General features: G+C 39.5%; 1 long non-coding RNA gene across 1 annotated transcript; it reads right to left on the bottom strand.

The window, feature by feature from the left end:
• Positions 1–2,869: 2,869 nt before the first annotated feature.
• On the bottom strand, positions 2,870–24,830 carry LOC118160824. Its single transcript, XR_004747696.1, has 4 exons — positions 24,640–24,830; positions 22,806–22,850; positions 20,579–20,667; positions 2,870–3,724 (listed from the first exon to the last, which is right to left on the bottom strand). It is a non-coding gene; the product is annotated as an uncharacterized LOC118160824 (long non-coding RNA).
• Between the last annotated feature and the right edge of the window lie 1,568 nt (positions 24,831–26,398).

The following is a 26,398-nucleotide window of genomic DNA, read 5'->3' as shown; positions in this document are numbered from 1 at the left end:
TTACCATTTTCTAGTAGAAACAGTTTCAATAATTTTATAAATATCAGGAAGAAGACTCATTCATCAGAAGTGATACTTTATACATATGTGTACAGATCTACAGTCTTCATCCACAAGAAAGGATTTAACACTACAACTAGAACAGGAATAACCAGAACAGGATTAAAACTGGAAAACAGCAATAACTATTGTTGTTCTTTTTCTGAATCCCAGCCAAGCATTGAAAAGTACTTCTGTGTAATTTCTGATTTTTAGTAGCACCACCACAACACGCTCACTCTCTATGGCTGTTAGGTTTCTAGTTAGAAGGCCAAAGCTTTGACTATGTTTTAAAGTTTTTTTTTTTTTCTGTTTGTTTGTGGTTTTGTTTTGTTTTGTTTTTTCCTTCTCCTTTTCCTTTTTCTGATAATTTTATGTCCTGCAAGGACATATGGATGAAGGCAGGATATGGAGTCTGGTGTGATGATCTCAGTTTTGGCACTGGGGTTGGTTTTGTTTTGTTCTGTGAGTCATTGTAGCTAGATTCATTTCTAGAATCTGAGAATATGGATTATTATTTCCTAAATAGTTTTTACAGCCTAAGAATTTTAAAGATTTCAAGCCAAGGTTTTCACTTAAGGTGAAAAAAAAAAATTGTGTAGAAATATAGAAATGTTTTTAGTACAAGATTCCTTTTTTTTTTTTTTTTTTTTTTTTTTTCCAGGATCTTCCTTAGTTTCTGAGCAGTGCTGCCCAAAAGCAACACACAAGGACACTGAATGGCTGAGGGGAGCATTTGCAAATGTCCCAGTAGCAAAGAACAGAGATGCTTCTACTGCTCCATCATGTCTCCTCTTCAGCAGGAGGATATCATTTATTTAGGTCCTGAAGAATTTTTATGATGTTGAATTTTCAAAACCAACATAAATTTTAAATAGGGGTTTAGAATTTTTCCGTTTTGTTTAATGCAAATCCTTGTCTTTCTCCTGTGTAAAGACTGGTGCAGAAAAATAAAAATCAAGGCTTCTTCTGAACATAAAAGTGGGAACAAAATGTTATAGGCCATGATACCGCACAATGTGACTACTCAAAAATAAAAACAAAAAATGTCTTGGCACTCCCCATTGCTTTTTTTTTTTTTTTTTAGTTTTCCTGTTTCTTCTCCTATACAGAGAAGAATGTCAGACTTCCTATCATCTGTTTTCTGATAACTGAAAGCTTGGAATTTTGTTTTACTCTATTAAATATACTCATTAAGATATAGAGAATTTGCACTCCACAGAGACATCTGTTCAGCTACTGAGTGAATTATTTATAACCCATTTAAAGGCAGTATTGCTGTAAAATATTTAAATGTAGTTTAGCCTCTGTATCAAAGTCAATATAAAACAGACCAGGTTTTCCAAAGGGAATTCCGCAATACACAGATTTCCTTTCTATTCTAAAATTGTTCCTTAAAGATAATTTTTAGCAGGATAATGTCTGTCTCTGAAGATTTATTTATTTTTTTCAGAATTAAATGCATGTATATTTTATTAGGGGAAGAAACCTACAGCTGTATTGATTAAAAAAAAGGCAAACACAAATCCTAATCAAACCAGAAATGTTTAGTGCCAATGAAGCATTTCACCACTCTGGACAAACAAGTTTCACAAAGAATTATAAATTTTTTAAGTTTACTTTAAATTGCACATCTTCCATAGCAAATCATATTTCATATTTTAACGGGAGATCTTTGTTTTAAACATTACTTAACTTTTATGAGGATTATTTGGAACAACTGTATATTTTGTTATTGTGCTCATGAAAGAAAAATGTCCTGGATCATAATCATACCTAACACGTCATACGGAGAAGCATGTTTCTACTCTTACCACTTTATCCACTTAGCTCATCAAATTACTTACGCAAATAATGATAACAAATTATTAGTTCAGACACTTTCTAGAAATGTTCATTTTTCTAAAGGTAGCTGTGAATATTTGTAGGCTGAAAACCAGGTCCTAAGTAACTGAGCAAGCAGCAAAATTATATCCATTTTATTTCAAACATTTGGAAAGTTTGCTGTTCCTTCCCTTAGTGGGCTTAGAAACTCTACTAAGATGACAAGATTGTAGGTTTATTTCATTTGTAGGTGATTTTTCTAAATGCATACATATGTGTACACAGACACAAAGAATTTCCCCTGTGCTTCTTACTGTGATACTAAAAAAAAAAAAAAAAAAAAAAAAAAAAAAAGCAAAAGACCTAAGTAAGCAATTCTTTCTCATTAAAAACAAATAAGTCAGTTCTAACAAACACTTCCACCAGCTGTACCATTGGCACAGGCAAGAATACAGCAAAGCAACAGAAACTGTCAATTTTCACGTTTATATAACTCACCACTGCTGCCATTAAACAAAACAGCACAGTATGGATTTATTTGGGTTGCTGGCACTGAACAAAACCAAAATAGTTCTAAGGTGATGACAGCAACATACCATAAAATAAATAGATTTTTTCTTCCATCTGATTAAAAACAGCATTATTTTTCAAATGATCACAATCATAGATTTTGACAATGTTTATATTATTCTTACTATTAAACCAAATTCAGTCTTTGGCATATTACAATAGGAATCTGTTTACTTCTAAAGTAGAATTCATTCTTCCAATGACTTTCCCATTATGTTTGGACACAAACAACATAATCTCATTTTATTACCGGGGAGATTTTTTTCCTTCATTTGCTACTACATCAAAAGGAGGCTACCTTAAAGTTCAGTATCAACATTTGCTGTGCACCTTCCTGTATCCTTGGACACAAATAGGTAAGCAGAGAGGTCGGGATAGAAAGTGAGGGTGAAAGAGAGAAAGAGCCAGGAGCTCTTGCATGGTCATGCATGGCTGACTTAAAGAGCAAAAGGAAGGTGAGCAGTATTGTAGCAATGACCACATATTTTGATCCTCCCTTTCCCGCCTACTGCTGAAAACACTTCTGCATCTCTGCTGTGCTCACTGCATAGCCAAGCTTCCTAGCCTTTCCTTTGGAGAAAGGCATTTTGTATTGCTTCCTGTTTTGTAGAGAAAGTGCGAGCTGGGAAAAGGTTACTGTGGGCAGACTGCAATAGACATCTGTCCCCTAGCTTCTGAGCCTTTCCCCAGTGCTCAGTGTGCATATATTAAGCTAAATTGTACAGATGTATGCAAATATTTGCAAATGTAAAAAATAACTTAGTCAATAATTTGCATAAATATTATCCAGAGGTGCACAAGGCTTGGCAGCAGTGTCACTGCTGATAAAAATGTAAGGAAGAAGGAATAATAAAATACTGCCAAGTTCAGTGTGAATGGCATATCATTTTGGCTTAACCAGAAGGGCTCTGGATGCAGAGAGGGGAGGCTGTGTGGGGACCATCAACTCCTCTTTGCCAGGCAGAAACTAAATGGAAAGTGAGAGCTGAGCAAAAAAAGAGCTTCTAGGTTGAGTTCAGTTTTAATTATAAATGGAGCAAATCATCGTGTGAACAAATTCAGTTTCAGTGCATAACGCATACAGTCCCTCCTTCCCAATTTCCCACTGTCAACATACCTGACAGCTGTCTGATGTTTTCCAGCATTTATCATAGTTCATATCCTCTGTGCTTGGAGAAACATGGTGAGAAACTGCCAGAAGTTATCATCCTGCACTGTTAACCAACCAGATGAACTTCAGAACTGCATTATTTGCAGTGATAATGTCCCAACCTATTTCCACTGGGAGCACCTGTGACAAGCAAAGATGCAAGAACTTACTGTTTGGGAATGAATTTTGTTCAGGAATGACTTTCATCCAACCAAACTCACTTTGCTTAACATATTTGCATTACTAAGGTTTACTGTGTACTTGCTTTTGTTTGGTAGCTCTCAATACAGACATTTACAGGGTTAATATGCCCTGCTGCAATGAGTGCCCCTTATAAAAGCCTGGAATAACAAAGCCATGAATGTGAGAAGAAAGATCATGCCTTTCTGAAGGCCTTTACTGATGAAAATAGTCTTTCACCGAACCAGTAGGTTGGCTTTACCCTGAGAAGGAACGTCTTACAGCAGTGGGTCCACAGCACACAAAGTTTGAAGCCCACTGCAACAAGATAGAATACACTGCAGTGCCTTGCTGCTGCAAGCTCCTCCACTACTTAAAATTCCCAGCCAGTGGGAGTTGTACAAAACCTTACTGAAGACATTATTTGGCCCTTGGCTGACTGGTGCCTGTTAAGTCTTTAGGAGTGTGTTTTACTTGTAACAGTGACAAGCAGAGCTGTGCATTCTTAGACCACTAAAGTTATGAAAGGAGATTTATTCCCCAAAATGAAAATGCTAAGCTAAAACTTTCCAAGAAAACCCTGCAATAGGGTTTTGTAACACAGATAAACTCATTTTTGCATAGGACTTTGCTGGAGATTACGCTACCTATGCCTATGTTAGGTAATGTCCAATGAAAATTTTATCTGAGGATTCTGTTGGACTCATTATATTTGCATTTTTTTAAAGAGGTAAATCTCACAAAATAAAACCATCTCAGGCGGAGCACTTGCTAAACTAGAGGGCTTTTGACTTCACTGTTCCATGGAAGGAATAAGTAAGGTTATTAGTTTGGTTATAAATTTCACGTTTCCTGGCATATTAATATTTTGCTATGAAACTTTATTTAGCATTAACAGAGGTGGTCTCTGCATGCATGTTTATTCTCTGAGTGCTCACAATGTGTTTAGTGGCATATGGGCAAAGAGAAGTAACAGCTCTGCCCCTGAGATCTTACAAAATGGTTTAATGCCAAGCAGAGCAGTGAAAAGAATACATTTGTACGTGAGTTGCACAAGTATCTCCTAGGCATACAAGACATCTTACAATGGCAGCTGGAGAAAACATGAGACAGATCAAAGCAACACAACAAATTCAACTAGTAAGGGAAAAAGGCAAGCAGAAAATGGAGGGAGATGCCAGGAGCTGTGACAGTGAAAGGAACCTAGGTAGAACACACACAGTCCTTTTCTTGTGCAAGAGGAAGCTTTTTCTATTGTAGAAAACCTAGTTTTCTGCATTTGCAGAGAAGTTGAAATCAATTTAAATATCCAGCACAAATAGATAGTATACTTACACAACACTTTTTATGATTTATATGTAATAAATATGCTTCTGATCAATTAAAACAGACCCAATAGCCAACACTATTGTTTAGAAATAGTATTATACTGATGCAAAATATAATAAGCACATTTTATTTGGTAAGGTTAAACTGCAGCCAGAAGTCATGTCAATTTGTAAATGAAGTTCAACATAGCAAACTGTAGCATGCACAGTAATGGCCAAAGCCAACTGCCTAGGGTTTAATTGTATAAAATTCTTAACACATAAGGTTTATGCAGTCAAAAACACTAGTGAGACTGGAAACACATGAAAAAGTAAAAGAAAGAGTTAAAACAATACTCATGTTAGACAGAATTATTCATTTCTACTTCAGAAAGTAGCAAGCTATGTTCCTGAAAAAGATTAAGTCAATTTAAGGGCAGAGTAATTAGGACTAAGCAGCTACATGTGACAGAGTGGAATCTCAGCAGCAGAAAAAATTAAAGAACTCAAGAGGCTGGTTTGCTGCCAGAAACAGATTTGTCACCAGTTAACATTTGTCTCTGTAGGGAATGTTGCAATAATAATGAATTACAATTAAAAGCAAAGTAAAGATGGCTGAGAGAGCACTGGAGAGAGAGCAAGACAAAAACCACTGTACGTGAAGGCTAACAGCCTGTATACAGAGATCATCTTCTTCAACCACACAGTGCTACTGCCTTTTGAACTCTAAAATACTCAACTGTATTATATACTTAAGTCCACTAACAGTTCATAAATGCATATTATTCTTTCTCCAACAAATACGTTAGAAATATATCTATAATACATATGGAAATCGCTGTCCCAGGATGTTAATCAGTGGCAGTCTTTAGTAAGATTAAAATGATTAGGAAGTTACTTATGTGAAAAAAATAAAAAATAAAATAAAAAAAAAAAAACATTTGTAGATAGAAGATCAAAGATTAATGTCACAGAGGTATCACAGAAACAATCCAAGGAAATCATTTCTTGCAAAGAAAAATCACACAAGTGGGCAGCTGCATTATGGGAATGTTCATGCTATGATGAAAGTAATACTCCATGACAGCCTAGACTTTCAAACACAATAAAAACAAAATAGTTGTTTTTAATTCTTATTTTAGACACATCTCTTTTGTTTCCTAAGCTCACCTTCAAGTTAAAATTGAAGGAACATTTTTTGAAGTGCATATTCTCTGTTTTAGAAACTCTCTTTATTTAAAAGTATCTGGCTTAGGCTACTAACAGAGGAACTTAACAAAAAGCCTCTATTTCTAACCTTGTTGATTCAGGAATATGTAAGAGATTTTATTAAGCAAAGCATCAGCTCAAAAATACTTACATGTTTAAGACACCTAAAGAATGCTATATTAAAATCTTACAGAGTGCTGCTAGGCAGAGTCAAAGTCTGCACCTTGCAGTATGAGAAGCCCTGGAAAATCAGACCTTCAGCAGACAAGGAAGATGCTTCTAAAACAGGAAAGCAGAGCTTCTTTTCATACAGAAGAGAAATTCAGCACGGGCTTGAAATTCTTGATGTACTGATTGACTTGATTTGTTTTAATCTCCTAAACAATTGACTAATGTAATCTGATTATTTATCTTCCTAAACAAGATGGAGATGTGGAGCATAGAACATGTAGAAGAAATAGAGTGCCACTTAAATTGGATAACACAAACTAAATAAATCATCCAAACCCTAAGGCATTCAATGGATTTATCATCCAGATGCTGGCAACTTATCCTGCTCAAATCTCATTGTTTTGCATTTCACTTTGCTGGAGGAAAGAAAAGACTAGGAATTGGTTGCTATATGGCTGCACGGTGTTTCACTAGCTCAGGAATAAGATGCAACAGTTAGTCTGATTCAGTCATATATTGTGAATATTCTTTTTCTTCTCAAATAACAGTAACTGCTTCCAGATAGACTGAACTTTCCATCTGGAATGCGGAACTCAATATCAGTACTCCTTGTCCATTCTGTAGTCTTTCCTTATTCAAACATTTTTGCCCCATGTTAGGTAAGGGCCCCAGTGCTGACCAGAGCTGAGCCAATAAGTGCTGTTGTTTGTGCCTCTGTGAGGGCATATTTAAGACAGGGGAAAAAATAAAAATAAAATGCTGTGCCACACAGCAGCTGTGAGAGTGACAGGAGTGAGAAACAGCCTTGCAGGAACCAAGGTCAGTGAAGATGGAGGGGAAGAGGTGCTCCAGGCGCCAGAGCAGAAGTCCCCTGTGGCCTGTGGTGAGGACCATGGTGAAGCAGGCTGTCCCCCTGCAACCCATGGAGTACCACAGTGGAGGAGGGTTCCACGCTGCAGCCCATGGAGGAGACCGCGGTGGAGCAGGTGGACCTGCACCGACTGTACTGGGTCTGGCTGGGATGTTAACTTTCCCTGCAGCAGCCCATACAGTGCTGCGCTCTGCACTTGTAGCTAGAACAGCAGTGGTATCACACCGGTGTTGTGTCTGCTGCTGAGAAGTGCTGGCACAGCATCAGGACTCTCTCTGACCCTCCTAGGGGGTGGGCAAAAAGTGAGAAAGAAACATCATCAGGGCAGCTGACCTAAACCAACCAAAGGGATATTCCATACCATATGATGTCACACTCAGCAATAAGAGGGGAGGGGTGGGCTCTCGTTGTGAAAATGTCTGTCCTCCTCCCGAACACCGGCTACGTGCGTTGAGGCCCTGCTTCAAGGATGTGGTCAAGCATCGCTCATTTGTGGGAAGTAGAGAGTAATTTCTTTCCTCTGCACTTCCACATAGCCTTTACTTGTTTTGTTTTGTTATTCCCTTTCCCCCTCCCTCTTCCCCTCTCCCTTTTTTCCCTTTAGTTGAATTGTTTAATTAATAATAATATTTCCTTAATAACATATATTTATATATATATATTCTCTTTAATTAAATCATCCTTATCTCAACCCGTGAGTTGTTCTTTCCTTTACTTCTTCCCCTCCTCATCTGAGGAGGGGGAGTGAGAGAGCGGTTGAGGTGTTGAGCTGCTTAGCACAGTAAAACCACCACACCAACGGAGTCTGTGGTATGTGGAGGACCCCCATGGGAGCAAATTCCAAGCCAGAGCTGCAGCCTGTGGAGAGGAGCCCACAGAGGAGCAGGTGACCTGGCAAGAGCTGCTGTCCATGGGAGACCCAGGCTGGAGCAGTTTGCTCCTGAGGGATGGACCCTGTGGTACAGACCAATACCTGGAGTAGTTCTTGAAGAGAACCACAGCAGTCCCCCACAGCACAGGGGACAAGAGTGATCGAGAAGAAGCAGTGGAGGCGAAGAGCCATAGACTGACCACAACCCCCATTCCCCCGTTCCCCTGTCCTGCTCAGGAGGAGGAGGTGGATGGGGGGAAGGCATTTTTTTTCCCCTTTGTTTCTCATTTCTCTAACTTGTTAGTAATAGGCAATAAATCTTACTATCTCCCTTTGCTGAGTCTGTTTTGCCCAACACAGTAATCTCCCTGAGTGATCTCCCTGTTCTTATCTCAACCCTTGAGTTCTTTTCATCATATTTTCTCCTCATTCCTCTTTGAGGAGGGGGAGTGAGAGAGCAGTTATGGTGGAGCTCGGCTGCCCACGCGAGTAAAACCATCACTCATAGCTATCATCTTTCTCCAAGCAGTTAGTTACGGACATGCTTTAGGGGAGTGCTTCCAGTTCTTTCCAACACTGCTTAAGGAGCACTGTGAGGTGGAGCCCTACAGATCATTTAATTACACTCTTAGTGATATCAGCACTTATTCTAGAACTACTTTTAAAAGTTAATACAAGTATTACAAACATCACAATTATGGTGATGTGCTGCTGTGCCCTGTGTGATATATGTGAAGTCTGAGAAAAACACTCAACAGAGACAAATGAGAAGAATTTTGGACTCCTGTGGACTTGGTAATTTGAGTAAATGACAAAAGCATCCATCTTAATGTCCTCCCTATCAGCAACACAAACCCAGGTTCAGCACTGGAAATGAAAATTCAAAGTGTCTCCTAGGCTCATATTCTGGACAGCTGTGGTGATTTGATGGGTGATTTCTCTCAAATGCAAGCACTTTTTTTTTTTTTTTTTTTTTTTTTCTGTGTAGTTTCTGCTTTATTATGAAATGCACTGCACTTATATGTCACAGCACTTTAAATTGGTTGCTGTATTATTTGGGATTTTTTAAATTGTTGTTGTGGTTTAACCCAGCTGGCAGCAAAACACCACACAACCATTCGCTCCCCCCTCCCCCCTCCCTCTCTGGGATGGGGGAGAGAAACAGGAAAGTGAAGCCTGTGAGTTGAGATAAAGACAGCTTATTAAGATAGGAAATAATAATAATAATAACAGTATGTATGAAACAAGTGAGGCACAATGCAATTGCTCACCACCGCTGAAGTCTATGCCAAGGATGCATGGAGCATCTGGGCCAGTCACAATACGGTGCTTTTGCCACTCATTCCCAGTTAGACTCACTTCAGCCTTCAATACAGTTAACTGCTGGGATCCCCCCATCACTCCATAAATACTGATGGGTTCTGGCCCTTTATAGCTTGATGACATTAGAGTACATTGTGCACCGGTGTCTACTAAAGCCTTATACTTCTGTGCGTCTGATGTGCCAGGCCATCGAATCCACACAGTCCAATAAATTTGATTGTCCCTTTCCTCCCCCTGGCTGGAGGCAGGGCCCCTCTAGTCCTGATCAGAATCTTTGTTTCTCTGTTTAAAGGACTGCTGGAAGTTGGAGCTCCAAACTTTCAGAGAATACCTTTTTCCCAATTGTTTTCTTTTGCAACTCATGTACCCGTGCCTCTAGGGCCGCAGTAGATTTTCCATCCCATTTTCTCATGTCCTCTCCATGGTTGCACAGGTAAAACCACAAGGTAGCACAGGGTGTGTACCCACCATATCATCTTCTTTGTGTGGATGAACGCTTATCTCAGATAGCTGAGAAACTGGTTTGTACAGGAGGGGAGGAAAATAATCTCTCTTCAAGTTGGTGGAACTTTCGAGAATGTTTCTCCTAAGTATTCTCTTTTAGTTGGTGGACACCGATTTGTTCAGGTGGGGAGGAAGATCAATTCTCTTTAAGTTGGTAGAACTCTTCAGAAAGTTTCTCCACAGCCGAGAGGCAGGCCTGTAAGGAAAATGAGAGACTTTCTTCATACTGCCGGAGTTGTTTAGCCACTTTATCCACTGTAGGTTCCTCGTCCTCTTTCCAGGCCATTATTGCCAATGAGCTGGCATATGACAATGGTGCACTCCGTACAAACGTTTGCCACATGGGTCATGTACACTTGACTTCATCTGGATCTGTGGATGTTTGTCTGTTGTCTGGGTCCTCATAAATCACCTCCCATATGGCTAATTCCCTCAGGTACTGGATTCCTTTCTCCATAGTGGTCCACTTGCCTGGTAGACATACAAGTTCTTCCTTGAAGGGATATCTTTCCCTCACAGCTGACAGGAGATGCCTCCAGAGGCTGTGAGATCGTGCTCCATCTCCAATTGCTTTGTCAATGCCTGCGTCTCTAGCAAGGGATTCCAGCCGCCTGGCTTCCCTGCCCTCTAATTCCACACAATTGGCTCCAGTGTCCCAGCACCGGAGCAGCCAGGTGACAAGCTGCTCACCTAAGATAAAGACAGCTTATTAAGATAGGAAATATTATTATTATTATTATTATTGTTAATAATAATAACATGTACGAAACGTGATGCACAATGCAATTACTCAGTACCCGCTGAACGATGCCCAACCCATCCTGAGCAGCTGGCCTCCCACCCTGGCTAGCTACCCCTATATCTTGTTCAGCATGACATCAGATGGTATGGAATACCCCTTTGGCCAGTTTGGGTCAGCTGTCCTGGGTCTGTCCCCTCCCAGCTCTTGCTGCACCCCCAGCCTGCCCGCTGGCAGGACAGAGCGAGAAGCTGAAAAGTCCTTGGCTTAGTGTAAGCACTGCTCTGCAACAGTTAAAACATCAACATGTTATCAGCACTCTTCTCATCCTAATCCAAAATATAGCACCCTACCACCTACTAGGAGGAAAAATAACTCTGTCCTAACTGAAACCATGATACCTGTGATGAAGGAGCCACTAATCTTTATAAGGTATACCACACGTAAAGAATTTTATGTATGACATTGGTGCCAGCTGATTACCTAACCATATAAAATCTCACTGGAAATAGTGACTGTTATTGTATGTTCTTGGAGTGCTCTAACTGACTTACGTAGACTGCTTACAGTTTTCTGATATTTTAATAAAACCTTTTGGCAAGGTAATGGTAATTTATTTCTTTACAACTAACAATATATGCTAAACACAGACACAATGAGCAAATGCCAAACAAAACTGCTAAAGTCACAGTTATGTTTTGGGAAGAAAAACGAATGTGTAACAAGCTAAGCTGGCTGCTTATCCTTATTAAACGGCCAAAGAATTGTGTAGTGTCACACAGACTGCAGTAAATAAAATTAAAATGCAAATCAGGTACAATTAAACAATTCCCAAGTTTTGCATGTAATTTCAAAGTACATGCAGATGAATACAGGGTCTCTGCCTCTCCCAGCTTCTTTCTGTGAGCCAAGGCATCCTAAGATCTCATGGGGACCAGGAGCACAAGAGCTGTTCTCCCTTTTGAAAGCTTTTGAGCCTTCTGTCTCCTGAGAAACACTCATAATTTGAGCTGCTGGACAGCATGCAGGTTCCAAAAGTTCTCTGCAGAGTATTGAAAAAGGGGCTTGTGCAATCCTGTCTGTTTGACCAAGTATTAGCAGAGGAGCTTGTCTTGCCAGGACTTTGTCTTATTAGGTGACTCACTGCACGCAAGGGTCTGCACAGGTGCCAGACTCAATACAGGGTCTGTTACTAGGGTCCATGAAGTACCTGCATAGCAGCATCCCAGGTCACTCTTCTTTTCACTTCTCATTGCAATAACCTGTCTTACAGCCTCTCCTCCTGCTTCTCCTGTGTTTGCATAGCTGGAAAGCACCTTGAGATCTATACTCTTCTTTAGCATTTTCGGAACAATGGAATCATGCACTCCTGCTCTATTTCCTTTCTTGGTGACAGAGATGTGCTTAAGCCCCAAGGTGGCCCCACAGCCACCCTTCAGACCCTTAAGTGCCTGCAAAAACATTCTGCTCATCACCTTTCTTCGCTGAAGAAAGGAAAAGCAAGCAACAATTTTCTCTCACTTCACTTCTGCATTGCAAGTCTACAGCTGGCACGCTATCATTTTTATATTCTTCCTTTTTTGTTGGTGAACTCAGCTGCCTTGGAACCGCAGGTGCCAGCCCATAAGACAAACAGTGGAGCATATCACAGCAAGATCATTGCCAAAAGAGTTATTTTATTAAAATTTTCAAGAAAGTCTAAAGTACATATGACATTTCTTCTCCCTGAAAAAATGGTAGAAGGATAAGATTTACAAACAGAGCTTCCATTGCTGATCTCAGTTCCATAATCTGCTTCAGTGTAGACAAAACACTAAGGGCACAGCTGGGGGCATTAAAGAAGACAGACAGAAACTAACAAGGAGTTGTGGAGGAAATATGCAAGGAGGAAAGTAAAGTGCTGTATAAATCCTTGGGCAGCCCAGCACACCTCAAAGAATTCTGAAATACCTGTAGAATTGATCAGTCATCTATCAGCATAAGGACGTCTCACCTTTTGACATAATTATCTGTCAAATCAATAAACAATATGGTGCAGATCATGTATGGTGTTGAAACTCCCACCCCTCTGTTCCCACTGCTTATAGGTGTCTGAAAACCCACCTGTGAAGCAGTCCTGGAAGGTTCCTCCTAGGATGCCTGGTGGGACAGCATGCTGATGAGCCACCTCCGTATTCCTGGCAAAAATTTCACTACTCAGGGCCTCCTGTGCTCTGTCCTCTCTCTGTGTTATAGAAGAGCAGTATAATGGGGGGTGATCAGTGAGTTCAACTCTTGGGACACTGGCACATACTTTGTCAGACTCTGCATGACAGAAATACAGAAGCAGGAACTTCTGGTCAGTATCCTTTGTCTCCCAGCATGGCTGTTTCAGTCAATTGTTTACTGGGTACTACCAGGAATGTGACTTGCCCTCTGTCCAAGGAGCTGCACATTGGTACAGCAGACCATGTGATGGCTGTCAGTCTGGACACCCAAAGTGCTATGTTGGCAGTTTGATGCAGCCCAAGAGGAAAATGTGTAACTATGCACCAAAGAAAGTGATAAAAAGTACCATCCATCTCCCACAGACTAGAGGGGAAAGGAGTAGCTTGGGAAAAAAAAAAAAAAAAGACCAACGAAAGGGCTGTTAAGAGAATGTGTGTAAAGAAATACTTGTTTTCATGCCCAGTTGCTTCCAGATGTGCCATAACCACACTATGAGGAGTTTGGGTGGAAAGGGTAAGGACAGCTCAATTAACTGCATACTTGAAACCTGAACAGCACTTGCAAGCTCCGAGTGTATTCAGCCAGAAAAGAAGGATAAGGGTTTTCAGTGTACATGGGCATAAATATAACCCATAAATGCATATAGGTTTCAATTTCAGCTACTGAACAAAGCAGTGTCTGTCCCAGCACTTATAAATACAAACCATTTCTCTGTGCTTTAGTGCTTTACATCTCACATAAAAGAGAAATAAGGTTTCTGATCTAATTACATAAGAGCTAAGAAATATTTGTTATTAATGTAGGGTATATATGCACTGGTTTACAACTAAAACAGGTGAATTAATGGTTATAAGGCGTAAGTCAGCAAAAAATTAACAGCTTGTATCTATTACAGTTATAGTAGCCTCAGAGTATCCAAAACTGTTCAGTTTTATATCTACAAAGAGCCATTCTTCAGGTACTATCATCAAAAAATACAGCATTTATTATTCTTATTCAAGTTTTACTGTTATAATTATACGACAAACAGAAAGGAAGGACATTACTGTGTACCAGTTAGGGTGTTTTCCCTTACCTTGACTAATTTTTTGTCTTTTCAGTTCCAGAATACCATATTTACACCTTAACAACTTAATGGTCTTGGGAGTCTGGAGAGGTCCCTGCTGACTGGAAGCTTGTCATTGTTGTACCCATCTACAAGAAGGGTACGTGGGAAGACCCAGGAAACTATAGACTTGTTAGAGTAATCTCAGGCCCTAGAAAAGTTATGGAGAAGATTATCCTGGGTGCCACTGAAAAGCAGCTAAAAAATAAAGCTATTATCAGGCATAGTCAGTCTGGCTCATCAAGAGAAAGTCCTGCCTTAGGACTTCAATTCATCTCCTCTGATGAGGACACCCACTTGGCAGATGAAGTGAAGGCAGTGGATGTAATCTTTCTGGATTTTTCTATGGCCTTTGATACCATCTCTCACAGTATCTTTCTGGACAAATTACCCAACTGTGAGATGAACAGGCCCCTGCTAAGCTGGGTGATGAACTGGTTCAGTGGCAGGGCTTGAAGGGACATAGTGACTGGGGCTACATCTGGCTGGCAGCTGGTCACCAGCAGCAATCCCCAGGGCTCAATTTTGGGGCCAGTCCAGATCAACATTTTTATCAATGAGGCAGGAGTTGAATGCTTCCTCAGAAAGTTCGATGATGCTAAACTGGGAGATGTGATGCTGTTGAATCTGTGGAGGGACAAGAGGCCTCTAGAGCCTCAGAGGACTCTAGATAGACTGGAGCACTGGGCAATCACTGGCATGAAGTTCACCAAGGGTAAATGCCGGGTGCTACACCTGGGATGGAGCAATGCCAGACAGAGGCACAGACTGGAAGGCAAGTGGCTGGGGAGCAGCTCCGTAGAAAGGGACCTGGGGGTGCTGGTCAACAGCAGGCTCAGCATGAGGTAGCAGCATGCCCTGGCAGCCAAGAGGGCAAACTGCATTTTAGGGTGCCTTAAATACAGCACAGATAGACGGTCAAAAGCGGTGATTCTACTGCTATATTTTGCACTGGTGTGGCCTCATCTGGTATGCAGTTCTGGTCTCCACAATGTAAAAGGGATGCTAAGGTCCTTGAAAGCACCCAGAGGAGGGCAACAAAGCTGGCGCAAGGGCTGGCAGGAATATCCTGTGAGAAGAGGCTGACAAAGTGTCCTCAGGGTTGCCCAGTCTGGAGAAAAGGATCCAAGAGGTGACTTCCCTGTTCCCTGCAGCTCTCTGAGGAGGAGAGTGCAGAGGGAGGCACCGGTCTCTGCTCCCTGTCACCAATGACCGGATGTGAGGGAACAGCAAAAAGCTGTGCCAGGGGAGGGTCAGACTGGACACTAGGAAAAAATTATTTACTGTGAAGGTGGTCAGATGGTGTCAAATGCTTCCCTGAGAGGTGGTTGATGCCCCAGGCTTGCCAGTGCTCAAGAGTCATTTGGACAATACCCTCAGTAATAGGCTTTATTGGTTAGCCCTGAAGTGGTCAGGCAGCTGGACTCAGTGATCTTTGAAGGTCCCTTCCAACTGAATTGTTGTGTTCTGTTAAAAGGCAACCCATTACAAGTCATTTGCAGAGAAGTCTTGTACCAGGTACCATTAAAAAAGACACTCAGAAAAAACTTGTGTTGAATATTGTGGATAGGTCTGATCATCTGGACCAATGCAAAATTAACTCAAACAGGAAAAGGTAAAAAGTCTCTTAAGGTGAACCTGGACTGGGCAGTTCTACCACAACCAAACACATTTTTTAGTGCCCCAAACAGAGAAGCCAAAGACAGGAATGTCCGCTGCCTACACTTCACTACTCAATGCCCTCATGTAAGCATTATGCAAGGAGAAAATGCTTTAAGCTGGTGGATAATGTTGGCACAAAATGAAAATATAAATCGACCATAAATAAATCTAGCCAGGAAACCTGGAGAGATCTGTGACAAAAGAAAAGTATGGTTCTGAAACACTGTCCCAGTAGAAAAACTGAGCTGGGTTGAAAATGTATGATGTATTTTCATTGTAGAAAATGTATTACTGCATGTCATGCCTGTGAGAACAAGTAAATTGGACTCAGCACCAGAAGGTCATTCAATACTAAATTCCCCAAAACAGATAGACAGGAAATACATCTTTCCAGCTTTTATCTTTATTTATTTGTAAAGTCCTAAGTCACTTGCATCTACTAGGAAACAAAGAGACTATCACCAACACACTGCTATAAATAACCTCTGTGCAGGAGCACTGTAGCAGAGTCATCAAAACTAGCTCCTACTTGGGATATAGGCTGAGAAGGATTTTATTTCATGTGCACCATCCTCCTGCCACAGCCATCTTTCAATGGCACATCCCCATGCTACCACAATACAAACAAGGCTGACAAAATTAACATGGGCATAAAACATCCAGGATTTCTAGCAGCTGTTCTGATGTCTCTCCAGTATCCCAAGTTTTACACATCATGAGATTTCTTGCCTTTTATTTGCAAAATAAAAGACAAACTGTTCTATTTCATAGAGTTTTTAAGTTGTAAAGGGGACACAACAGAAACTCAGAGCATACCAAGTGGAGCAGAGCTACTTCAGACATGCACTTTTTCCACTTCTCTCCAAAGAGATCTGTGGAAATTATGTGGGAAATTACACAGAGTGGTGTTACATTGCCTCTCCTCTCAAACCACTCCTTAGAAGACATCTCTCTGTAAGCGGTGGGATCATCTTTACATGAGAAGGTGAAAATGGAGTTGCAGAACAGTGTGGTGCTGTAGATATGAACATCTTGTTTTCTGGCAATCCAGAGGGCTAGGAAAATGCCCCCAGCTTGTGAAAAGAGGTGTTTCCCTTGCATCCCATGCCACCTGCTTGCACTATACTAAGACTGGAAATATCACAGATTTCTATAACTGAAGGAAAATTACTAGCAAGGAAGGACAGACAAGTTTCAGAAAGGTTTATCATTTGCTCATGTTCCCAGTAATTTTCTTTTTCTTCTACTTTATCCAAATGGCATCTCTCTGCAAATATGGGCTGAAAACTTCACAAGAACACTTATTTCTATGGGGAACTAGTCTAATAGTTCACAGTGAGTCATTTCTAAACAGTTTAAGCTTTTATCTATTCAGGAGGAACATAACGTCTTTGTATTTATTTACTAGCCAGAACCCCTCTTTTTATGGCTATTTATCTCTCTCTCTCTTTTTTTTTTTTTTGTTCTCAAGATTGTTCTCAAGTGAGTTCATTACATGTGCCTATTTTACTATTTTACAAATGCCAGTTTTACTGGTTGTTTTCACTGGATACTATTCCCCTAGCAATGCTCCTGACTGAATGAGTACTACCACCGTTACATAATCTGTTTTATGGAAGAAACCTTTACATAGGTGAAGTTCCAAACTTACTTCTGGAAATACCTCTTTTTCTCAGCTTACAGTTTGATGTTTTTGTGGACACTCTAACTAATGACTCACTGATAAGAATATTTAGAGTAAACAAGGGTACAGAAATGCCAAGACCCATCTTCGCCTTCTTACATGATTAAGATCAAAACTGTTGTGGTCTATTTTACTGAGCAATTCTTTTGAGACTTTCATACATATTGATCTTTGATCCTAATTAGAAAGCACAAATCTCCAAGTCAGTTTGCTTCAGTCTTAACTATGGGTCATTAGTGAACAAACAGCTATTTCAGGATTTCAGAGAGTAGACTTCTTTCCTTTAGTCTGTGCAGCCTCCGTAAGTGACGGAATCTGGAAGGGCACTAATTACCCAACCTGCCATTCCCCAGGTGACTCACTTATGCAGGGAGAAACTGCAGGAGATTGGCTGCAGTTCATTTATGTAGTCTAGGTGCGGTGCCAATGGCTCTCCCAAGAAAACTGACTGGGCGCATGGACAGTTTGGAAAGGGGTAGGGAGGCCCTGCTGCTCCTTCCAACATACAGGCTCTGTTCTGTGACCAGGAGCAGTGAGTTGCCAGCCAGGTCCTGGCATGTGAACTCCAACTGGTAGTGCCCATCATGTAAGTGTATGCTAACAGAGCTGGACACTCCTCAGCTTATTTAGAGGTTTAAAATTGCACCAGAGGGGCCCATGTTTGCTTTTGTTTTCTGGAAGCTTAAGGAAGTCACCTGCCCTAGACCCTTTTTCTTGTCATTAAAAAAACCCTGTTAGAGAGATTTAGAGAGGTAACCAATACTTAAAAGCATAGTGTGGTAAAGCCAGACTAAGTAAAATTAGTAGCAAAGATTCAGGTGACACTAGCAGAATAGGATCATTGGTTCTATTACACAAGGCTTCTCCATATATCAAGATTATTTAGCTTGGATTTGACAACACGCACTCCTGTACACTATCAAAATCCCAGCTCAGATGAGCACACATGCTTAATTTTAAACTATAGAGAAGTCCCATAATTTTTCTGAAAGGAATCCACAACAGCTAAGCTAAAATTACCTCCTTCCTCTCCAGCTTACATGGAAACCTTAGTTTTGGTATATCAGCACCTCCCAGGGTATTCTATTTTTTTGAAAAACACTTTCAGTGCAGAAAAAAAAAAAAAAAAAAAAAAAAAAAAAAAGCTATTTTGGCTTTAGCATTTAAATTGTCATTCCTAAACAGATTTCAGTTTTTATGAAGACCATATTTATATAGTGCAAATAAGATAATAGTAATTAGTCATCAGTAGATGTTTTGGTTCGCTCACATTCAAAAGCTGGTTAGGATCAACAAGTTGAAATGCACTACTCTTTGCTTTGCTACATGCCAGAAGGCTTTGCTGTGTGTTATTATTGGCAGCCATGGCTTTTGATGACCCAGCTATGTGCCTGCCCATGTGGTTACACAATCTCCAGCATTGAGACAGGCAACAAGAAGGCATTCTTCACCACAAAGGGCAATTAGTTGGTAAGCTAAATAAATGGGCACTTCACTTTCTCAGTACATTTTTCAGAAGAATTTAAAGGGTAACAGAATGTGTTTATATTAGCAGCTGAATAGGCATAGAGGAAAGCCATCCCCATTTAACCGATTTTCACAATTTTTACTAGTTTATCAGGCTAAATTATGTTCCAAAATAATTTTGCACTAAGTTTAGGCATGATGGAGTTTTCAGCTTTACTTCAACCTCCTAACAACTGAGTATCTTTTTTCAAAGAACAGGTTAGAACCTCTTCTTCCTTAATCAAATAAAAATTCAGCAGAACCATGACAGAAAAGCATGACATTTAATCATGCTTTTATTACTAAGCACTAAGACAGCACCTCTAGAGCAGCTATGAGCTTAAATAATGAGAATCACAGAAGGAAAGAGCCATATTTGTTCCTCCCATCTTTGAATTGTTCCCAAGTTCTTGTCTTCTGTTTTCTATTCTCCTTTCCCTGAAACTTTCTGTCTGCCCCTTCAGCAGAGTGTACTCTATACAGAGACCCAAGGGCCCACTCTTCCATTGCTGGAGGACAAGGATGTCCCAAAGACCTCATGTATGCAAATCCCAACAAGAAGTAAAGATGAGAAGTGCTACAGTTCCATCAAAATGAAGCTGAGGAACACATGGCACTGATTCTGTTCATATATCCCTTATCTTAACGAACAGTCTATATTTTTCTATTAACGGTACATCATCAGATTCGAGTTTTATTTTAAAAATGTTGATTGTAGAGATCCAAGAGAAAAGCAATCGTTACATTAGCATCTGTGAAATAATGACTCATATGCCCACAGAGTTGTTGTCTTACACTAACAATATGCAAAGCCTAGAGAAGCCTTGTTAATGATCTCTATTGAGGGATTGATGGTCACAGAAACGGCTGGCATCTGCTGTTCCAGAAATGAACAAAACAAATTTAATTTCATCACTTGAAAGAAAGCAACATCTACTAAAGTATCAGACACAGAGTTTCTTTGTGATTCTCTCTTATTTTGTAGACATTCACATTCATTGCAGTGACAAGTTGGGCATGCAAATATGAGGCTGTCAGGAAACTTCACAGTCCTTAAAATGGAGGCTTTAAGATACAGACACACAAAACAAATGGAGGAAGCACTGTCATAAAAGTGACATGTGTTAGCAAAAAAAGCAAAAAAGGGAAGTGCAGGTAAAAATCACAGTATGAATGATGGATTCATTCCTTGGATTTTCACTGTACACTGGAGGACTGTTCAGAAAATCATCCAACAGTTAAAAGGTGGCTTTGCTTAATAAGTGGTACCCTGCCAATTAATGCATGAAAAATTATATCTTACCACCTCAGTTGCTCCCTGAAAAGGCACCTGTGAAATCACCAAGCAAGTTCAACGCCCACAGTGGAGATTCTCATTCTGACAGAAAGCAAAGCACAGCTATGCTAAAAACAAACAACACCCACGCACTCACTTTTACTTGCTCCTCTTTGCTGATTATGAAAAGAAGCACTGAGGCTGAGATCTTTCATCCTTTGTGTGTTTTGAAAATGTTTTTCTGATTTAAAAGTATAAAGAATATAGCAATGTTGACTATTTCCTCCCTCCCATTTCTGGAGCTTTCCATAAATAATGAAATGACAAATCTATAATGCTGGCTGGTACAGTAAACAATAAAATAATGATGCCACCATACCTCTTTGGCAGAAAGCCATTGCGGCTGAGGATTCAGAGAGAACACCTTAAGGCTTGAAATAAGGAGCTGTCACTCTTCCAGGTCAGAAACTGCAAATGGACATGTCAGCAAAAATAAGAGTATTTAGTAGGTTATAGAGGAATTTGGAATAGTTTATTCCTTCCCCAAACACAGTCCATTCTATGAAAATGTCTTTCTAAAATAGTTTTCCACAGATTTTTTTTTTCTCTCTGAAAGGGAAGATGACAAAAGCAAATGACATTTTTTTTCTAAGCTTTTGGGAAAGCAAAGCTACATAGTAGTGTAATACAGGAACGAGAGAGAGGGACCACTAATGGAGGAGAGCTGATGTCTGAAAGGCAAACACTGAGTAATGGTGCAAGAAATACAAGGAAAATACCACAAAACTAAAACATAGATTAGTGATATAAAGAAATGGTCTGAAGTGGAACTGCATTTCATTAACTGTCTGAATCACTCACTAAAAATAGTAAGTATTTGGGATTTATATAAACATTTTTTTTCTCCATTGAGGAAATCACAAATTCAGCTTGTACCACACAAAACAAATCAGTCAAATAACACTGGCCCTTCTCTCCCCAAATCCTCCTTAAGTTCAAGAAAAACATACTGAGTAAAACATTGCAAAGAAGAAATGTTTCAATTGACCCTTCAGTAAAATATTTTGTTCTAGAAGACAAATAAAACATGGACAAAATCTGGTATAGGTCAGATTAAATTTCCAAAGTTAAAACTGGAACGAGAAGGCATTGCCTTCTTTATTTTTCCCTTAAGCTATTCTGAGTTAACCAAAACTCAGCAAACCACTTGAATCTGAAGTGAAAAATTTCAGCACATAACTTATTGAAAATATTCAGACCATTTACGTTCATGACATCTACAGCCCCTTCTGATTTAACCCTTGTACCATTGTGTTAGCGCTTTATGCATTCTGGCCTCAAATGTGCCTGACTGGGGTTCCATTTATTTCCTAGGGAGATAATTCTCTGACTATATACTTATTTTTTTCAAGGAGTTTTCTTATTTCTTTAATCTATACTCTATGTTTTTTATTAGATGCATTTGACTACTTCCTAATTTATTTGTACCCTTGAGTTACATAAAAAATACCATTTTCATCACTAAAATAAGCTATCACATTCCTTAATTTTTATCTTTGTTTCAATCATTTATCTTCAAAGAAAATGTTTGTGGTGTCAGTAACTCTGCAGGGCTTTTTACTCTCTGAACTTGTATCTAGAGAAGATGTGTTATCTTTCTGCTGTATCAGAGCACCTCACAAATGAAGAACCCAAAACAGATTTTTATTGGCTGTGTCGTATATAGGGACTTACCTGATCATCTTTCTTTCATTGTCCACTGTTGTCCCATGATAATCATTGAATGCAATCTTTTTCTCACATAGTACACAGCTAACATTTTATACCACAGCCTAAAAACTCAATGGGGGTGCTCCAGGCACACAACAGTTTTGGTACATAATCCCCCGTCTTTGCAGTGGAAGGACAGGACAGGATGCGCAACGCTATGCCAAGCGACAATAGTAAAGTGTTAATCGATGCCATCAGCTGTAGTCCTTCCTTGTTAAAGCAAGGAATTTCTTCACCTGTAAAGGTGATTTAATAGGCTGTGGCTTGGATTCAGTAGACAACTACTTTCTAAAGCAAACAAAAAAAAATATATATAAACTCAATAAAATCAGCAGTTACCCTTTGTGCAGAGGAGATGTCTGATGAATTCTTCACTCCGGCAATAAAATAAATGATGTCAAAAGGATATGAATGTAAGCTTGCAGTCACTCTCACATCTTTAAAGATGTTACTGGTGAAGAACACGGTCTTACATATTCACATCCAGCTGGCTAACTTAGATTACAGGTAGCCATTTAGGCTCCTGTCCATCACATCAATAGTTTTGCTGCTATACAAATCTTCCCGTCCTCTCTAGCTACCATTCCATTTCTTCTCCACTAGAGACTAATTTTCTGATGGGGCGGCAAAGGCAAATGAAGCTAATTTAAAATACAATTAAAACTTTCAGGTGGCTTTGTTCATTTGACAGAATGAGCACCTCTCTTCTGCACTGCTTTCATTTCATGTACAGTTCTGACAAGGGTATAAAATTACTTAACATTTTGTGATATGTGCATCATTGTTGACATAGCACAATGTAACTAGACAGGCAATCAGTCTGCAGCAACACATACATTTGAGAGCAGTTTGGGAGAGCTTCTCTGTCCTCAAATCACTTTCTGCATGCAGTCATGAGAGCAGTAGCTGAGAAACAAGGAATAGAATGGCTCTCTTGGCTAAAATTATTCAGGTTCTACATCAGATGGAGAAAGTTTTGCTTTCAACATCAAAGGGGGGGGGGGGGGGCCCAAAGATAAAACATGAGTCTTTCATAAGCATTCAGTGACATAAAAGAAAATATATTTAAATAGGTACATTTTGAGATGACAGACCCACAATTTCAAGGGCAGATTTTTCATGTGCTGCATTATCAGCGCTCCTCTGTAGGAAACTACCCTTTCAATCACATTTTTGTTTTTAGAGATCTGTGAATGACAAAGTTTACATCAATACAATTCAAATGTGGTTCTATTAGAGTATGCAAAGTACCAGGCAGGCTATGCATTTCCAATTCATGTTGATTTTTGCTAGAGGATGAGCACTGAAATCCAATATCTGCCTTAGAAAGTCTCATTCCTACCATACAAACTTGCATCTTTGTGGCTTAGAAAAAGAATAGGAGGAAAGTTGTTTTGAAAGTAGGATGCACTGGCAGAGAGACCCTTATTTTTCATTGTAAACAAGAGTCTGCAGGGATAGTTAAGGATTTATGAACTTGTTTGCCATCTAAGTAAAATAAAAGCTAACAAACATATGGTCTAAGGACTTGTCTCTGTCTCTTAGTTTTGCTTTGGAGGTTTTCAGTGTGACTTTGCCATTGCTGTAAGGCAATGAAAAGAGATAAAAATATATACTTTCAGAAATTTCCTATAACCTACATCAAAAGCAGTTGCAACAACAGCTGTTCTTCATTTCTTATTTATAAAAGGTAGCTAACAAGGAAGGGAAAGGGAAAGGGAAAGGGAAAGGGAAAGGGAAAGGGAAAGGGAAAGGCAAAGGCAAAGGCAAAGGCAAAGGCAAAGGGAAAGGGAAAGGGAAACAGACAACAGAGAGGCATCTTCCTCTCACAGCAAGCTGCCAGAAATGATATCATGGCAAGAGTGATGCTTATCAGTTTTTACTGAATCAGCCACTTTTCAACCTTATATATCACCTGCAGATGAATTACACAGAAGAAAACAGTAGCTGTTTATTTCTTTATTAGGATGAAAAATTTTCACTTAAATCTCTTTTCCATCAAAGCAGTTGTTCATTTTTAATGAAAATTCCACTTGTATCTAAATAGTGCAAATGAGTTACCGAAAACTTCGATTTTCAGTATTGCTAAAAGGAAACTGAGGCTATGCAAAACCATTATGCAACCCAAATTCCCAGTACTTGGGTGTTATGAAATTATTTTTATTGATTCAGACAAATTTATTTCCAGCGATTACTTTTATAGAAATGGCTACACCAATATAAACTGGTAATATGGACATTTATTCAAACATAAAAGTATGCTGGCTTTGACATTTGCTTTCTCTCACTAGAAATAATGATAATTCCTGTAGTGAATAGTTGTGTAACAGCTGCCCACATTCAAAAGACAGATGATGAAGAAAGGTCTACTTGTACAAGTCTTTAAGTGAATTAAAAAAATCCATACAAATTTTTCAAGAATGTATTCACAAAACTTCTAAACACTTAGCTGCTGGTAAGACAGACCTCAAGGACTTTTGGCTTGCTTTTATGCTTAGGATTAAAATAAGGAGTGGCCAACCTGACTAATGCTACAAGCTTCATATCAAAATCACTGTGCCACTACAAGCCACAAGACATCAGATACAAACATGGCCACAAAACCAAGAGAAGGGAACAACTCTGAAAGGGTTCGCTTTCTACCTGACACTGAATCCTCAACAGTCTCACCTCCTCAGTGTGGGATAACTCCTCAGGAGCAATGAGGCTGGGCAGCAGCCCTGCATCCGCACAGCTCTGAGACACAGTGCTAGTAAGTGAGCTGCGCCTGAGCCACATGAGGCACATGAGCCACAGGCTAGTCAGCCATTGTTTAAATAGAAGGACAGACTTTACAAGACCAAGACTATCAAAATGCCAGAGGAGCTGTGAATAGACAAAAAACAAAAACAAAAACAAACAAACAAACAAAAACAAACAAACAAACAAAAAAAAACAGAGAAACAGGTGAGGGGGGTGATAGTTTCATTGTCAATATGAAACTATTCCTGTAATTGTGCAAACGATTGGATTTGCTTTAAAAATAAAAACATGCTTTTTCCTTGTTATTATTACTGAACTTTTTCAGGTCATACAGGCTGGAGACAGAAAATGTGTACTCATGGATGAAAATGGGTAAATACCATGGCTGAGGGAAAAGAAATCAGTGGGAAATACTAGGTAGGAAAATAAGAATTTTTTGAAGCGAGAACTGGAAGCCACAAACAGTAGGACATACAGCTAAAAGAAAAAAAAAAGAAAAAAAAAAGAAAAAAAAAGTGGACATTATGTTATAGTATTTAGTGGGGTTTGGTTTTTTTGTTATTTATTTATTTATTTATTTATTTATTATTTGCAACCTGACAATTCAGGTGATATTACCTTAGCTGTTTGGCTTTAGTATTAGCTAACACATTTGCCACAAGTTTTTCTTGCAGTGACTAGAACAATTCCATTTTGAGGAGGTCACGATGCCCCATGCAATACCTGAGCAGTCTTCAGTAATTTGCCTTCTTCTGCAGCCCAGCCATCTCTCTTTTTTTTGAAGCAAATATGCTCCAACCCTCCTTGTGCTGAATATTGCCCTCCTCATGTGCTTCATGAGTTATGAATTGCATTTCTTCTAATCTGTTGAGCTCCTCCTAATTCTAACTGTGAATCAAAAGATGTATGATGCACTCTCTTGAACTGGCTTTACCAAAGGCAGAATTCTACTGTCTGTGGGTCCAAATATGCTAAATTTCCTTTCATGAGTCAGAGCTATGACTAGATTAGATTAGCAGAACTGAAGAGGATAGGTTTGAAGCAAAGCATTTACAACCCCAAATCTTTGGAGTTCTCTCCAAAGTTCTATCTCCAAAGATAAAGGGGAAGAGGGTGGGTGTTGGAGGGAGTCATTGAAAATAAATGCTTTAAATTGGTAGGGAAAACAAGAGAAAAATCAGAAGCAAAAAGTGTCAGAAGACGTTTTAATATTCTGCAAAGAATACTAGACAGTAGAAGTTGATTTAGGAAAACATGATGAATTTAATCTGATTTTCTGCCCAGTACATTTCCATATGTCATCTAAGTTCTCATATGGCTGATAAATGAATGGTACAGTAGGATCTCTGATATACTGATATAAACACTTGAATTGTCAGACTGGATCAGATTAGTAGCCCTTCTCATCCAGTTTCCTGTCTCCAAGCAAAGTTTAAGCATGCTGAAAAGCACAAAAAAGAGAGAGACTCTTAGGTTACTCATGCTACAAATAACCTAAGTGGAACAAACTGTGGGAGCATTGATATTCTTTCATCAAAAATAAGAGTTTGGAGCAGAACTTCCCAACCTTAAATCCACTGGTAAATATACACAAGCTCATGGCAGGGAATTCATTACATTCAGCCTGGGACCCAGGCACTAATTCCCTCAGTTCTTCATTTTCCCATGGTCAATAAGTACTGCTGCC

This window comes from Oxyura jamaicensis, chromosome 1 (assembly GCF_011077185.1).
Source record: "Oxyura jamaicensis isolate SHBP4307 breed ruddy duck chromosome 1, BPBGC_Ojam_1.0, whole genome shotgun sequence".
Classification (NCBI taxonomy): domain Eukaryota; kingdom Metazoa; phylum Chordata; class Aves; order Anseriformes; family Anatidae; genus Oxyura; species Oxyura jamaicensis.
This window is presented reverse-complemented; position numbering and strand designations above follow the sequence as displayed.